This window comes from Rhinatrema bivittatum, chromosome 5 (assembly GCF_901001135.1).
Source record: "Rhinatrema bivittatum chromosome 5, aRhiBiv1.1, whole genome shotgun sequence".
Taxonomy (NCBI): Eukaryota; Metazoa; Chordata; class Amphibia; order Gymnophiona; family Rhinatrematidae; genus Rhinatrema; species Rhinatrema bivittatum.
Genome location: NC_042619.1, coordinates 251,744,501 through 251,760,287, shown reverse-complemented (window position 1 = coordinate 251,760,287; position 15,787 = coordinate 251,744,501).

Here is a 15,787-nt window from a genome sequence, read left to right as displayed (position 1 = left end):
GGTGTTTTAGTACCCACAGACTTTGCACCTGCTTTGTAGCAGGTGCAAAGTCCAAGCCAAATGTCACACACAGGGATTTCAAATGAAATGTTATCTGACAGCTCTGACATCCCTCCAGCCTGCCCCTGTGGCAGTACAGTCGCCACATCTGGACAGACATCCACAGTCTATTAGAAGGTGACAGTGTACTCGCCACATCTGGACAAACCCCCACAGTCTATGAAGGGGTGATGGTGTACTCCCCACATTTGGACAGACACACATAGTCTATCGACGAATTACAGTGTACTCATCACACTTGGACAGACAATGCAGTCTATCAATGGATGACAGTTTACATATTACAACTGGAAGGATGTCCACAGTGTATCTAGAGATACTGTACTCACTTTACCTGTATTTATACTCAGTGTATTTACAGTGACAGTGCATTTACCATGCTTAGAGAGACACCTGCAGAATATCAAAAGGTGCCACTGTATCCTCAGGTAGGGTGAAAACAAGGTTTCATGACCAGGAGGATAGGGAGATCCATCCCTAACTAAGTTTACCCTCCTTGATATGGAGCTATATGGTGACATGCCCTCACTCCACTATTACAGATATCAAGTACATGCATAATGACAGTGTGTTCACCAGAACTAGCCAACTAATCACAGTGCATCAAAGAGTATGCTTACCGCATTTGTATAGGCAATGGGTATCCACATGTGACAATGTACTTGCCATACCTTTGCAAATACCTGTTGTGTATTTACAGGTGAGCATGTACTCACCATACCTGTACAGATAGCAGTGGTTTATCCACAATAATGCTTGTAGCAGCACTGGAGTGTAATAGCTTGAAAACTCCCATGGTGTATCCAGAGTAATACTTGTATCAGTGTACATGGTGTAATAGTGTTTAGATATCCACGGTGTATGCACAGTAACACCACTTATATCAGTGTATGTGATATAATAGTCGTGGGGGCAACACACACAATAGATGCCAGGTAATGTCCGTTAAAATGCTTTATTAGGAGACTCGTTGATCCAATACAAATAATGCCCGACTCAGGCCGAATTTCGCCCCCCCTCATGGGGGCTGCCTCAGGGGCTGTGTAAGATAATCTTATATGCGTATGAAGATGATCTTTTAACCACTGAATTTTTCTGAAGGATTTTGAATTGAAGTTAGAAAACAGTGATGTGAATCTGGTCTTCTGCACGAAGTTTTATAGAGACAGTGTTTGTCAATACGCAGGTGTGCACGCCGAGGCTGACTGATACTCAAGGCTGCGAATATAAAATCATAACGTTGTATCAAGTGGCGCGCCGGTCTCCTTCTTAACGGAATGAGTCGGGCATTATTTGTATTGGATCAACGAGTCTCCTAATAAAGCATTTTAACGGACATTACCTAGCATCTATTGTGTGTGTTGCCCCCACGGCTTTTTTAGATCGCCTACCTCCTTGTTTTATCAACCTGTGATATAATAGTCTATACACCCATGCCATACACATAGTAAAACGAAATAGTTTACCTGTAAGAGGCAATCTCCGTGGACAGCAGGACAGACCAGCCACATAGGTGGGTGACATCATCGATGCCGCCGAGAGAGAATGCTCTTTCTCCAGAGCTCAGAAAGACTTTTAACATCTGAGCATGTGCAGGTGTTGCCATGTAGCTGCCTCCATGTGAGCCTCCTCAGTCCTTATTGTAGCTAAGCTTCAGCTCTAGGGGAGGAGGGTGGGATTGTGTGGCTGGTTTGTCCTATTGTCCACGAAGAGCACCTGTTAGAGGTAAGCAATTTTGCTTTCTCTGGGGACCAGCAGGACAAATCCAGCCACACAAGTGAGAATTCCCAAGTTAAGGGCTTCAGTATTATGTTTGAAGGTTTGCAGGATAGAGATGAAATGCAATCCATAAAAAAAGGAAGGAGGGGGAGTTGAAGCTCTTAGTTAAATAGGTTTCTTAAAGCTGCTTGGCCAAAACTAGGAGCTGTATGAGTCTTCTTTGAAACAGTAGTGCTTCGTAAAAATGTATATGGAGGACCAAGTGGCTGCCTTGCAGATACCTTGGGTTGAAGGAGACCGGAGATGCGCTACTGATGTTGCTGTCGCTCTCACTGGATGTGCGTGTTTCCCAGATACTACATAGCAAAAAGAAATGCAGGCTGAAAGCCATGTAGATGTCTGCTTTTTAACTGGTAAGCTTTGTTTAGGTTGATCATAAGAGACAAATAATTGTGTAGATTTCCTAAAAGCTTTAGTCCTTTCCAAGTAAATTAATAATATTCTTCTATTGTCTGGTGTATGAAGGTTTTAAAAAATATGTTGGTAGTACAATGGATTGATCTAAATGAAATTGAAATACAGTCTTTGGCAGAAAACTTAGGATGAGTTCTAAGAACTACTCCATTTCTGAATTTCAGAGTAAAAATGTTCTTGAATTACTATTGCTTGAAGTTCATGTACTCTGGGTGCTGAGATTACTGTTATTTGAAACATTTTCTCGGATAGAAATTTGAGATCTGCTGTAGCTGGAGATTCAAATGGAGAAGTCGTCAATAATAAATCAATCTTGCAAGAATTATTTTGAGGTCCCATTGGACAAGAGGAATCTCAATTGGAGGGCAAATATTATAGAGATCCTTAATAAACTTCCCCACTATGGGATGTTGAGAAATAGGCTGACCTCCAGAGTGACGATAATAACTTGATATAGCAATTAAATATATTCTGACTGAATTAGTTGTTCAACCCTGAATTTGAAAGATTGAGGAGATACTGAAGCAGTTGAATGAATTTACTTTTTGGCTGCCATACTAATTGGGGAAAATCTCTTCCATTTAAAGTTATATGAACATCTAGTAGAGTGCTTTCTTGCCACCCAAATCACTTCTCTTAGTTGCTTAGGAAAGGGCATAGCTTGCACTCCTTTTAATATACAAGCCATTAGCACTAGAGAATGAAGGGTTGGGTGAATAAGTGACCCGTTCTATGTAAGCAAGGTTGGAAACATTTGGATATGTATTAGTGGGGAAACCATATTTGGTGCAGCTAAAATGACGCAGTAAGTATCATCTTCTCTTTGTCTTTCCTTAATTTGAAGATAGTTTTTGGTATGAGAGGAAATATACATCCCACAGAATAGCAAAAACATTTGTCACTAGAGCATCTAGAGCTGGTCTTTTCAAGCAGTATAGCTGGAGTTTGTGTTATGATGGAGCTGCAAAGAGAGCATCCCTCAGTGGTGAAAAAGATACTGTGTCTGGATAGAGAGATCATTTGTGAGATTGAAAATGACAGCTCAAAGTATCTGCGCAGACATTGAACTTTTTTGAAATATATACAATATATACAACACGCAAATGTATTTTCCTTTCTGTTGCCCAATTCCAAATCTTGAATGATTTTTTTGCAAAAATGTGTTGATCACATGCCTCCATGTTTGTTTATATAGTACATGGCTGTGTGGATTTGAACCAATCTTTGCATGAGCCATTTCTTTAATACAAGGAGAGCTTTGAATATGGTTTTTAGCTCTAAAAGGTTGATGTGATAAAGCATCCCTTGAATACTTCCAAGTTCCTTGTGAGCACAAAGTAGTGAGATGGGCACCCTAACTTGGTGTTAATGCATCTGTTAATATTTGCTGGGCTTGATGAGGTCTACTTCATGGATCTGCAGGGTTCTTGTCAGACCTGGACTGGCCACTGTTGGAGACAGGATTCTGAGTTTGATGGACCTTGGTCTGACCCAGCATGACATTTCTTATGTTCTTATGAGGATGAACTTTGTCCACATAACAGATTGTGAGGTTGGGTCCACCAATGTAGAGACTGAATGAGTGATCTTGTAATTTTTATTTTGAGTGACATTGGTTGGATATACTGATTCCAATGTCATTTCAAATACCAGTGGGCTTGTCAACTACATAAATGATGGCTGTCATATAACCCAACAATGTCATGAAATGTCTAGCATTGCTCAGCCTATGAATTTCATGAACTAAGTATTCCCTCCTCTGTAGTGGAAGAAACACGTTGCTTTTCTTGGTGTTTAGATATGCTCCTATGAATTCCAACTGACATTCTGGAATCAATTGAGGCTTTTTGTAGTTGACAATGAACCTTAATGAAAGGAGGGTATTCAGGGTGTATGTTGATTGCTATGCCTGAATCAGAGACCTTCTTGATATTAGCCAGCTCAGATATGGAAAAACAAGAGCATTTGCTTTTTTCTGACATGTGCAGCTACTACTGAGAGGCATTTGGTGAACAGTCACCAAATGCCAATAGGCTAAATGGAAAGACAAAATTCTGGTAGTGTTCTTTGTTTATTGCAAATTGAAGGTACTTCCTGTGATTTTTGTGAATGGCTATATCCATGCAAGCATCCTTTAGATCCAGGGTTGTCAGTCAATTTCCATTTTCTAAGTGAGGGAAAATGGTGCTGAGTAGATTCATCTTGAATTTTTCTATTTTCAAGAATTTGTTTCATTCCCATGGATCTAGAATGAGGGCAGAAGCTTCTCCTGATTTCTTTGGGTCAAGGAAGTATTTGGAATAGAATCCCCTTTCCCTTTCTAAAAAATGAATTGATTCTATAGTCAGTGCTTTTAATAGGGAAACTAGTTCCTCTTTTAGTATCCAAAGTTGATCCAGGGATAGTGGCTGATGATGTGGAAGATTAACTGGTGATAGTTCTAAAAAAAATGTAAACATTAATCTTCTCAAACTATATTTAGGATCCAGTTGTCCACAGTGATGAGCGACCATTGATCGTGAAAATGTAGCAGCCTTACTGTTGCGGTCCCGGGTTGTGCCCCGGTCCCTCCACCTACCTCGGGGACGGCCCGGGCCGTTTCACGGCCTTCTCGGGCCTGCATGGCCTCCAGTGCGTCTCTCCCTCCTTGGGAGAGACGCTGATGATCCGCGGCGGCTGGCCCCGCCTCCTAGATGAGCGCGCAAGGAGGAGCCCTTCTTAAAGGGGCCAGCGTGGGAAAACTATAGAGGACGCCCTGGATGATGTCAGACGCTGCAGGGTATTTAAACCCTGCAGCTTCACCTAGACAGGGCCTTGCAACGAGGTTCCTCAGTTTGCTGAGTCTCTAGTTGCTGCTGTAGTCCCTGGATTGCCTCTTCTGTCTTCTGGATTCCGACCCGGCTTTGTCTTCTCCTGAGTTCTCTTCAGCTTCAGCTTCCGCTCCTGGTTTTGGTATTGACGTCTGACCTCTGGCTTCTGATCCGGCTCCGTCCCACGACTCTGTCTTCTGCTTTCGTCCCTGGCTTTGGTTTGGATCTCTGGCATCTGGCTTCTGACCCTGCTTCGCTCTTGGGCTCCGACTTCGGCTTCTTCCATCACCTCAAGTATCCGATACTTGCTGGCCCAGAGGATTCTCCTAAGTCCCAGCGGCTCGGGCTCTCACGGGCTTCTCCCGGGAAGCCGCAGGCTTCCGAGGTGAAGACTCTGCAGCTACCTGGGCCCAGCCGTCCTTCTTCCATCCCTTCAGCCGCAGCCCAGATCCTTGGTCGAATAGGGTCCCACTTAAGTCCAAGAGGTCCGGGTCCCTACAGGCTCTTCCTGGGGGGACCTCGGACTTCCAGTGGTGAAGCCTCTTCTGAGTCTCTTCCTGCTGCCTCCCGGCTGTGTCGCTTGCTGTGGGTCTCCACAGCATACCATCTGCTGTCTCAGCCGGCCCAAGGGTCCACGACCGTAACACTTACTCCTACTGGAAGCTATCGGGGCCCAAGACTTGACAGTTAAAATGAAGGATCTGATTTTTGTGTGGACTGTTGGGTACTCCACTGTCAAATTTTATCCCTAGAATGAGGTCTCATTTGTTGCTGCTCATGAGACTGCTGTGGCATCTGCAGACATTGACGTAATAGGTGTAAGGCTAATACTTCCAAAGTGAATAGTAATAATGTCTTCAGAAAGGCTGCTGCTGCTATTTTTTCTGTGAAGAATGCTCTCCAGTAGCTATCGTTAGTGTTTGTTATGTGGTGCAATGGTCCTTGATAATATCTACTGCCTCTTTTACTTTGTTACCAAAGAGGTTCTCTCCTGTGCAAGGCACATTAGCTAATTTTTCACGTACATCTTCTTTTAAGCCTAAAACCCTTAGCCATGCGTTCCTTCCAGATCCTAATACTATTACTGAGGATCTAGAAGAAGTGTAAATAGATGTGATCAAATGTTTTGCATATCTGCATGATAACGACTTGGGTGATGCATATCTTGCAAGTGCATATCTGGATGACAACAACTTTCTGGGCAATTGATGCACGCGCACATGCAAACAAGCAACAACTTTTCTATAGTGTGTTAGGTGTGCCGAGTTTCATGGTAATTTGATAAATATTTCTTATAGTTTTATTCAATTTGGTTTGACAAGCTCATGAACATTTATTTAATAGGTTAATGACTATATAATTGCAAAGAAAAACATATTAAAAAAATCTTAGACAGCTGTATTTTTTGAGTGGTAAATTATTTGATAAACGTGCTTGATAATGATTATGTTTACAGCCCATTGCATGCAAAAGACAGCAGATTCATTTTTAAGCAGGTTCTTGGTCTGATACCACTTATTAAAAGAATGAATGTACATTGTCACTCACGTCTGAATTTGGATTGTCTTTAGGGTGAGGGCTGGTGTTTATTATGTTTATAGTTCTTATGAAACACCAGGTTGTGGCATCATTTGGGGAAGTTATACTTCTTGCAAGCTGTGATGATGGGTCAGATGGCAGATCTAAAGAACTTGCAAAGAATTTAAAGGATTGTGTCTCAAAAATTGAGAATGTTTCCTCTTCTGTATATGACTGTTTTTAGATGACTGTTTATTTCTAGATGAAGACTCACTATGAGGTCTCTTGTCATGCATTACTAGAGGCTTCTGATATGGAGATATTGATGACTGAGTCTGAATATCAGATGCAAATTTTTCCAAAAATTATTAAGTTATTGTTATAGCAAGTTTAATTGGAAATGTTTCATATGTGTAGACAAAGTCCACCCATATCTTCTGTACCAAAGGGTGGCACTCTGATGATGATGATATGTCACTGATGAAATATTGGATTCCGAGACCAGAACTTGAGAGGACAAAATGGAAGATTTTTCATGCTGATGAACTGTTTCTGCCCTGAAGGTTACCTGTGCTTGTAAGCTTCTGCGCCATGGTGAATGAGACAGTTAGCATTGATGCTTCAAGGATCTTTAGCACCGAGGTGGATGGCACCGATAACTTTTACACTTCGAGGTGTTTTGACTTCGAGACAGCAGAACTGAAAATGAATAGTGCAAAAAGTTTTGGTACTGAGGATGCCTCGGCGCAGTGTTTCTTTGAAGACAATGTGTTGAATAAGCCTCGAAAGGCCTTGCATTCTGTTGTGAAAGAACGGCCTTGAAGGGCCTTGCATTCTGTTTTGTAGCAGTCGGAACGGCCTCTAAGGGCCTGCATTCTGTTACACACTGATGGTTTAGTGTGCCCTTGGGCCTTAGCCCAGGCCCAGACCTTCAGGGCCTAGCTGAGGGTTGACGGTGGGCTCCGCATGGCTAACGGGCTGACCCTCTGCCAGGCCTGCAAGCTCCCAAGGCCAACATCCAAGGATGTTGGAAGTTGAATGGTCCTCCGACCATTCCAAGCCCTTTCGGACCTGCTGCAGAACAGCATGGAGCAGCAGGCCTGGCCTGAGCTTGAGGGCAGATGGAGGCCTTGACACAAAGACAGGACTAGGGACGATGCGACGGCATCGCTGACAAATTGCGACAGCATCCTTGACGAAGACATTTGGCTGATGCGACGGCATCACTGATGAAGACACTTGGTATTTGACAACAGCTGGGCGGAAGGACATTTGCACTATCTCTCAGGGTGCCCTACTCAGGCCATCCACAGGACTGAGTCGCGGACCACCCTGTCTCACTACGCACCCTACACAGCCCATGGAGGCTGGTCATGGACCACGAGGAGAACGGGACAAGTGCAGGGAAAGTCCAGGCAAAGAGGAACTCCAATGACGAAGCTGGTGTCACCCGAAGCTCCCTCTATGGCTGGCGGGAACGGAGGCTCAAGAGCACCAGGGCAATCCCACCTGCAGGCCACCTCATTCCCGGGCACACATCATCCGAGAGAACAGACCTACAGGATCAAAAGGCTCAGGAGCACCAGACGAAGACGCAGGGAAGAACATCCTGGAAGGCAGGCACATCAGGAGGTAAACGATCATGGCGAGACATCAAACATGGACCGGGACCTCAGGCAAAACACCAAGACATGAAGACGTGGAAGAAGGCAGACGAGACGAGGAGCTCCACAAAGAACAGAAGACCTTACAAGACTCTGGCAGGCAGGAGCCTCCAGAGGGGATGTCGCTCAGATGCAAGGCCAGGAACAGACTGACGGAGCAGCCCTTTATAGGGCTAAAGCAGGAAGTCCCATTAAAGGTGGGGCCAGCACACTTCCTGTGCCTGGCCCTTTAAATCAGGCAGAGAGGCGCGCGCCGGCGCCTAAGGAGCAGGAAACAGGGGCTGTGCAGGACCGTGGACAGCGGCCTCCAGCCGCTGCGGGGGGCCCCAGGGGCGGCTTCAGCCGCTGGATGGAACCGGGGCTTGCGGCCTAGCGCCGCGAAGATGCTGGTGATGTCGGGGGCAGTCCCGGCCCCGCGGGGAGGGGCAGAAAGGCCGCGGTTCTGACCGCGGCGAAGCTGAAGATCCAGGGCGGCTTACGGGCCGCATGGGGCAGGCAAGACCGCGGCTCCAGCCGCACAGAAGACCCGACGGCGGTGTCCTGCCGTGTCTGGTGAAGAAGCCGGCACGGTGAGTGAGTCTGCTCGCGGGGAGAACCCGCAGGCAGCAGAGTTCATAACACAATGGTGCCAACAATGATCTTTCTCTAGTTGTCTTAGAGTCATGGCCTTGGCTACGTTTTAGGTACTGGTATATCTAAGGATGGTTTCCTTTCTTTATCTGAAGGAGATGACAATTGATATTTGACTTTAAGCTCTCTAGAGCAAGAGCAATTGGGGATACATCCTTCCACATGTAGAGCAATTAGTTATGTCATGAGTGGGTCTGAGCCAACACAGACAGACCTCATGGAGATCCGAGCTTGACATATTGTATCTACATTACTTGCATAATTTGAATGACCTCTTACCCAATTTGAATCCTTTATCTGATATTGTTGAAAAAAATGAAAAATTAGTATTTTTTTTTTTAGGGGATCAGTAACAAAAAAGAAACTAATCAGGCAGAAAAAAAAAGAAATTAAAGCACTTTACGAGAAGAAAACCCTTAAAAACATGACAGCTGAAGAGACAGCAATATACATACTTTTGCTTTGGTGGAAGAAAAAGGACTAAGAAAGCTTGGGCAGTGGCAGCTGCATGGGAACACCCATGCATACTCAGACTTTCTGAGCTCTGGAGAGAGTGTGTTCTGTGTTGGCGCTTTTACAATGTGATGTACTCGTATGGCTGGATTTGTCCTGCTTTTCTTCAGAGAATACTTGTAGAGCAGAAAGGTGTAGCAATGTACAGACACCCACAGTGAATCCACAATAACATGTGGCAGTTCTAGGGTGTAACAATGTGCAGAAACCTGTGGTATTTCCACACTAACATGTAGTAGTGTACCTCCAGCAATACTTGTATTAGTGTACATGGTGTATAGTGTGGAGACATAGTGTATCCACGGTAACACATAGCAATGCTGGATATTATAGTGTGCAGATACCCATAACATATCCATGGTAATGCATAGCAGTGCTGGGGCTGTAATAGTGTGCACCCTACGGTGTATCCACAATAACATGTAGCACTGCCAGATGTAATAGTGTGCAGATACCTATGGTGCATTAATGGCAATGCTTGTAGCTGTGTACATGGTGTAATAGTGTGCACCCATAGTATAACCATATTAACATGTAGAAATGACGAGTGGAACAGTATACAGACACTGGCGGTGTACCTGGTAATGTATCAGTGCCAGGGTGTAATAGTGTGTAGACATGGTAAAGCTTATAAAAGAGTATGTGGAAAATAGTGTGCTCTATATACCTGTGCAGACTTCCATGGTGTATCCATGGTGTATCCATGGAAGCAGTGCTGGTGGGTAATAGTGTGCAGTCTCCCACATTGTATTCATTGAAACAGTTGTAGCAGTGCCAGGGTGTAATAGCGGGCAGCCACCTGTGGTGTATCTGTGGTAAAACTTGTAGCAGTGTGCATGGTGTAATAATTTGTATTCTTCCATCATGGTCTATCCACAATAACATTTTTGTAGTGACCATGGTGTAATAGGGTGCAAACAACCACAGGATATCCATGGTAATGTTGTACAGTAGTGCCATAGTTTAATAGAGAGCAGACACCCATGGTGTTTCCACAATAACACAGGTAGTAGTACCAGAGTGTAATAATGTGCAGACACTCATAGTGTATCCATGGTACATAGCAGTACTGATTATAATAATGTGCTGACTACCATGGCCTCTCTACAGTAACACTTGTAGCAGTACTGGGGTGTAACAGTATACTCTACAGACATATGCAGGCAACCACAGTGTACCACGCTAATTATTGTAGCAATGTACTTGGTGTAATAGTGTGCAGACACCGCCCCTGCCCCCCCCCCCCCCCCCCATTTATATATGATAATGCTTGTAATAGTCTATGTAGAGCAATAGTGTGCAGACCTCCACATTGTATCCATGCTAATGCTTTTAGCAGCGCAGTGTGCATGGTATAATAGTGTACAGGCACCTGCAGTGTCTCCATGTTAAAAGTTGTAGCAGTGCTAGGGTGTAATAGTATGCAGACACCCACAGTGTATCTTGAACAGTGCTGGGGTGTGATAAGTGTGCAGGCACCTATGGTATATTCTTGATAATGCTTGTAGCAATGTATATGGTGTAACAGGGTCCAGACAGCTACGGAATATCCACAGTAAAGCTTGGCGCAGTGTATGTGGTGTGATAATGTGAAGACTCCTGCAGTGTATCCATGGTGACAATTGTAGCAGTGTAAGTGGTGTAACAGCGTGCAAACTCCCATGGTTTAAACGCAGAAATGCTTGTCGATGTGCTGACGTGTAATAGTGTGCAAACTCCCAGGGTATATTTCCAGTAACCATTGTAGCAGTACTGGGGTGTAACAATGTGCAGACACCTGCAGTGTATCCACATTAACTCTTGTAGCAGTGCCAAGGATATAATAGTGTGCAGACACCCACTATGTATCCCTGGTAGTGCTTATGCTGTTTTTGCTTGTGCACAGATTTTTGAGCATTGATTTTTATCTGATGGTTTTGATGTTGCCTTTGCCAGAAAATGCAATTTATCTATTTTTTAGTTTTTGAGTTATTTTATTTTTCAGTGTTCATTTTTTTCTTCGTTTGTTCTGATAGCAGTAACCAACTTCAGATCTGGCTGGTACCCTTGCTTCCCCCTTCCACTCAGTTCTTCTCTCACTGGAATGGGGGAATGTGCCCAGGAAGTAGGGAAGCTTGGCCTAGATCATGGGAGACATGCATGCACCACCTGTTTGCCACAGTCCAACATATAATCACAGAAGGAAAGAAGGGAGATAGAAAATTCAAATGTGTAGCAGGCTTCAATAAAGTCTAAGAAGGTAACATTGGCTATAGTAACCAAAAGGTTACTAGGAGCCAAGACTAACAGAAGTATGAGAGAAAAAAAAAAAGAGTGCGAAGCTTGCTGGGCAGACTGGATGGGCCGTTTGGTCTTCTTCTGCCGTCATTTCTATGTTTCTATGAATTAAAGGAGAAGGAGTTATGATATAAAATGGGATGGCGCAAGGCTCAGAAGAAATGTGAGGAAATTTTTCTTTACTCCGAGGGTGGTGGATGCTTGGAATAATATACAGGGGACATGGTGGAGGCAGTAGTGTAATGGAATTTAAACCTTCTTGGAATGGACAGAAAGGGGCAATGGTAGGAACAAGGTTGATAGGCGGGATAAAGATATGGGAAAGCTTGAGTGAGTGCCTGGATGTTAGTTTAAGGGAATTTGTGTGCTCATTCACACACAATGGTAGAGAACCAAACAAGAAAAATACAGACAAAACTGGCTTGGTGAAGGAGTGATATCCCCTAGGCGGTCAAGAGTGTACAGATGAGAGCAGAAGATATCTGAAGAGCAGTGTAGGCAGGGACAACTGGGTAGACTAGGTGGATTAATTGATCTTTATCTGCTGTCATATTAATTGTGGTGGTGGATGCATCCACTTTGTGTGCGATCCACAATCAGACAGTAGCATACCTAGTGTCCTGACCATGGAGGGTCCACAGCATTCCTATATGAACTAAGCTAAGTCCTGGGACTTGCCACCTGATGTATGATCAGAGCTGAGGTTATGGAACATATGTGTGAGAGGCACGTGAACATGTCATACAGATAAACTGGCGTTGGATTTGAGACCCAGCAACAGTGGTAGAAGATGGAAGAAGCAGGTGGAGTATATGGTAAGGAACAAGAGTTGAAGTGAGGAGGTGTTGGGAAGTTTTGTGATGTCTGCTGCAGTTGTATTCTTGGCCTTTGATGATAAGTTGAAGGGTTTGAAGCTCAGAGTTGAGAAGAAAGAAAAATTGGTTCTTACCTGCAAATTTTCATTCTTGTAGTATCACAGATCAGTCCAGACTCCTAGGTTTTGCCTCCTTTCCAGCAGATAGAGACAGAGAAAGTTACATAACCTAGTGTGCCACCTGCAGTCGCTCAGTATTGATAAGCACCCACGCCAAGATAGCAACAACACTAATACCAATACCGAATTAATATCCCTCCTGAATGAGTAGTGGGAAGTGGAAACTTAAAACAGATAACCTTGCCCTCATTAAAATCGTGAAGGACTAAACAAAACATGTGCCATTCTTCAGTTTAATTACAATTATAGGTCAAGTGGACTCTCCAAATCTCCCCATCTCAACTGGGCGGCACTCTGGACTGATCTGTGGTATTACAGAATGAAAATTAGTAGGTAAGAACCAATTTTCCTTTCCCTGTACGTACCCAGATCAGTCCAGACTCATGGAATGTACCAAAGCTTCCCTTAATGTGGTGGGACTGCAAGAGTCCTGCTCGAAGTACACTCTCACCAAAATCCATGGCCTCTGGGGCCTGGACATCTAAATGATAATATCTAGCAAAAGTGTGCAATGACTTCCAAGTAGCCACACCACAAATCTCTTGCGGCAAGACCTGTTAACAATCGGCCCAGGAGACCACCTGAGAACGAGTAGAATGAGCCTTTAACCCCTCTGGGATCGAACGACCCTGACATATAAATGCTGAACCTATGGCCTACTTCAATCACTGTGCAATCATGGCTTTTGATGGCTTATGACCCTTTTTTGCACCACTACATAGCACAAAAACATGATCCAACAACCGGAAGCTATTAGTGACCTTAAGATATTGCAACAACGCAAGTTTTACATCCAAGAGTTGTAACTCTCTTCACTGAGGCACTGTAGCATCCAGATTTGGAAAAGTCGGAAGTTCCACCGACTGACTTAAGTGGAAGGACAACACCACATTTGGCAGAAAAGAAGGAACCGCCCTTGACGAGACTACAGAATCCGTTATCCTCAACAAAGGATCCCTACATGACAAGGCTTGATGTTCCAAAATCCTTCTAGCAGAACAAATTGCCACTAAGAAAACCATCTTTAAAGTGAGATCTATCATAGTAGCCCCCCTAAGAGGCTCAAATAGAGCCGCACACATAATCCTAAGGACTAAATTAAGGCTCCAAGATGGACACAACTTCCGAACTGGAGGGTGCAAATGCTTTGCCCCTCAGAGAAAATGTACCACATCCAGATGCACAGCTAGAGCCGCTGCTTGCACCTTGCCTTGAATACAGCCCAAAGCTGCCACTTGAACTCTGAAGAAGTAAAAAGTCAAACCCTTCACCAACCCTCTTTGCAAAAAGGTCAGAATACAAGCTATGGAAGCTCGTATGGGGTCAACTATCTGCTCTACACACCAAGCCTCAAAAACTCTCCAGACCTTCACATACACCAAAGAGGTGGAAGTCTATCTAGGCTACAACAGAGTAGAAATGACATCCTCAAAATATCCTTTCTCTCTTTGTTGCGTCCGTCGGTCTCAGTGTTGCGACCGTCGCTGCCCGACGTCTCCACTACGCCCACCTTACCTCCTTGGCGACTCCCTCTTTGCCTGTTGGAAGTTTGGCTGCCGCGGCGTCATCTTGCCATTCTCCTCCGGCGTCCCTGGACCAGCTGGACGCTGCACGCCGCCATGTTTCCCAGCAACCTAAGGGCGCACATGTGGCATGGCCCTGACTCAAGTACCAGCAGTGGCGCGAACCTCAGGGGTGTCCCCCTGAGGTGACGTCATCCTCACCGGATATTTAAGGTCTCAGAAATCGCTAACGAATCGAGTTAGCAAGGGGTTTTCCTCCAGGTATCGGCGGATGGGATTCGCTCTCCGCATACCTTGCTACTCTGCGTCCTTGGACTTACCAGGGGTACCCGCTCCTCGGGGGCCTCGCTTCTCTTTGCTTTTCAGATTGCAGTCTGGAGTCGGTACTCGGTCCTCAAGGGCCTCATTCCCGGACTTGCTACTGAATATCACTTCTGCCAGGAAGTCATCGCTGCCTACAACACCAGTGAGTTACCATCACTCTCTCAGAGTGTTCCCTGAAACCAGGTACTCACTCCTCGAGGGCCTACTTCATTCCAGCTCCTGGGCTGCTTCTAAGAGACTATTGTGTGAGTGTTACCATCAAGGTTCTGTTCCTGAACTCTGCATACTCTGCCTGCTCACTATATTCAGTTTCTCTACAGCTCAGTTATCCAGGATCGCTGTTCCAGTATCTGAGGGACTACAGCCCAGCCGGGCACTTCCAGCTCACTACTGCCACCTCTTGTGGTTCCATATACTGTTTAATAAAAGAACTAGTGTGTGTCTATCTCCATACTCTGAACCTGACCAGTGGTCCCTCTCGGGAGCTTCCCCCAGGGGCGTGGTCATCTGCCACCTGCCCAAGGATCCACCCACAACTACCACGAACACTAACACTCAGACGGCTTCAACCTCTATGCCTCACCTTTCTCTCTGATCTCCCCGCTAGCCTTGGGAAGATGGCTATCGCCGAATCTGCATGCCGCTCTCTCCAGCGTCTCCGGAACGGCAATGGCAAGGCAATCCACCATGTTTCTCCTGAGGGCTTCCTAGGGTGTGCACGCGCATGCCACCCACATCTTTATCCACTACATGGCGGGAACCTAGGGGGCGATCCCCTCGAGTGACGTCACGCCATCCAGGTATTTAGCCTGCCCTTCGTTTGCTAACAAATCGAGTTAGCAAGGATTGGATACACCTCCGGTCTGAGCTACTCTGCTGCTTCCCTGCTGCCGCTGGAAGCTCTCTCTGCTCTTCGGGGTATTTCTCTAATCTGGGTACCCACTCCTCAGGGGCCCTTTGCTTTCTTTTAGGTGCCTATCAGGGATCAGGTACTCGCTTCTCGAGGGCCTGCTCTCCCTGCCTTGGTGCCTGTATTCAACTACTTCTGCCTGCTGGGATCTCCATCTATACAGCTACCAACTTAATGAGCAATCTAACATTGTCAGTCTGTCTCATCTACAGATCAGCTCTGGGAACCTGCATCCTGCACTCCCTATACTATCATTGCAAGACGGGTCTCCTCTGCCGAGGGCCCCTGGACTGCTACCTCTGGATCACCTCACTACTGCCACCTCTGGTGGCATCATTCTGCTGTATAATAAAAGACAAATCTCTGTGTTT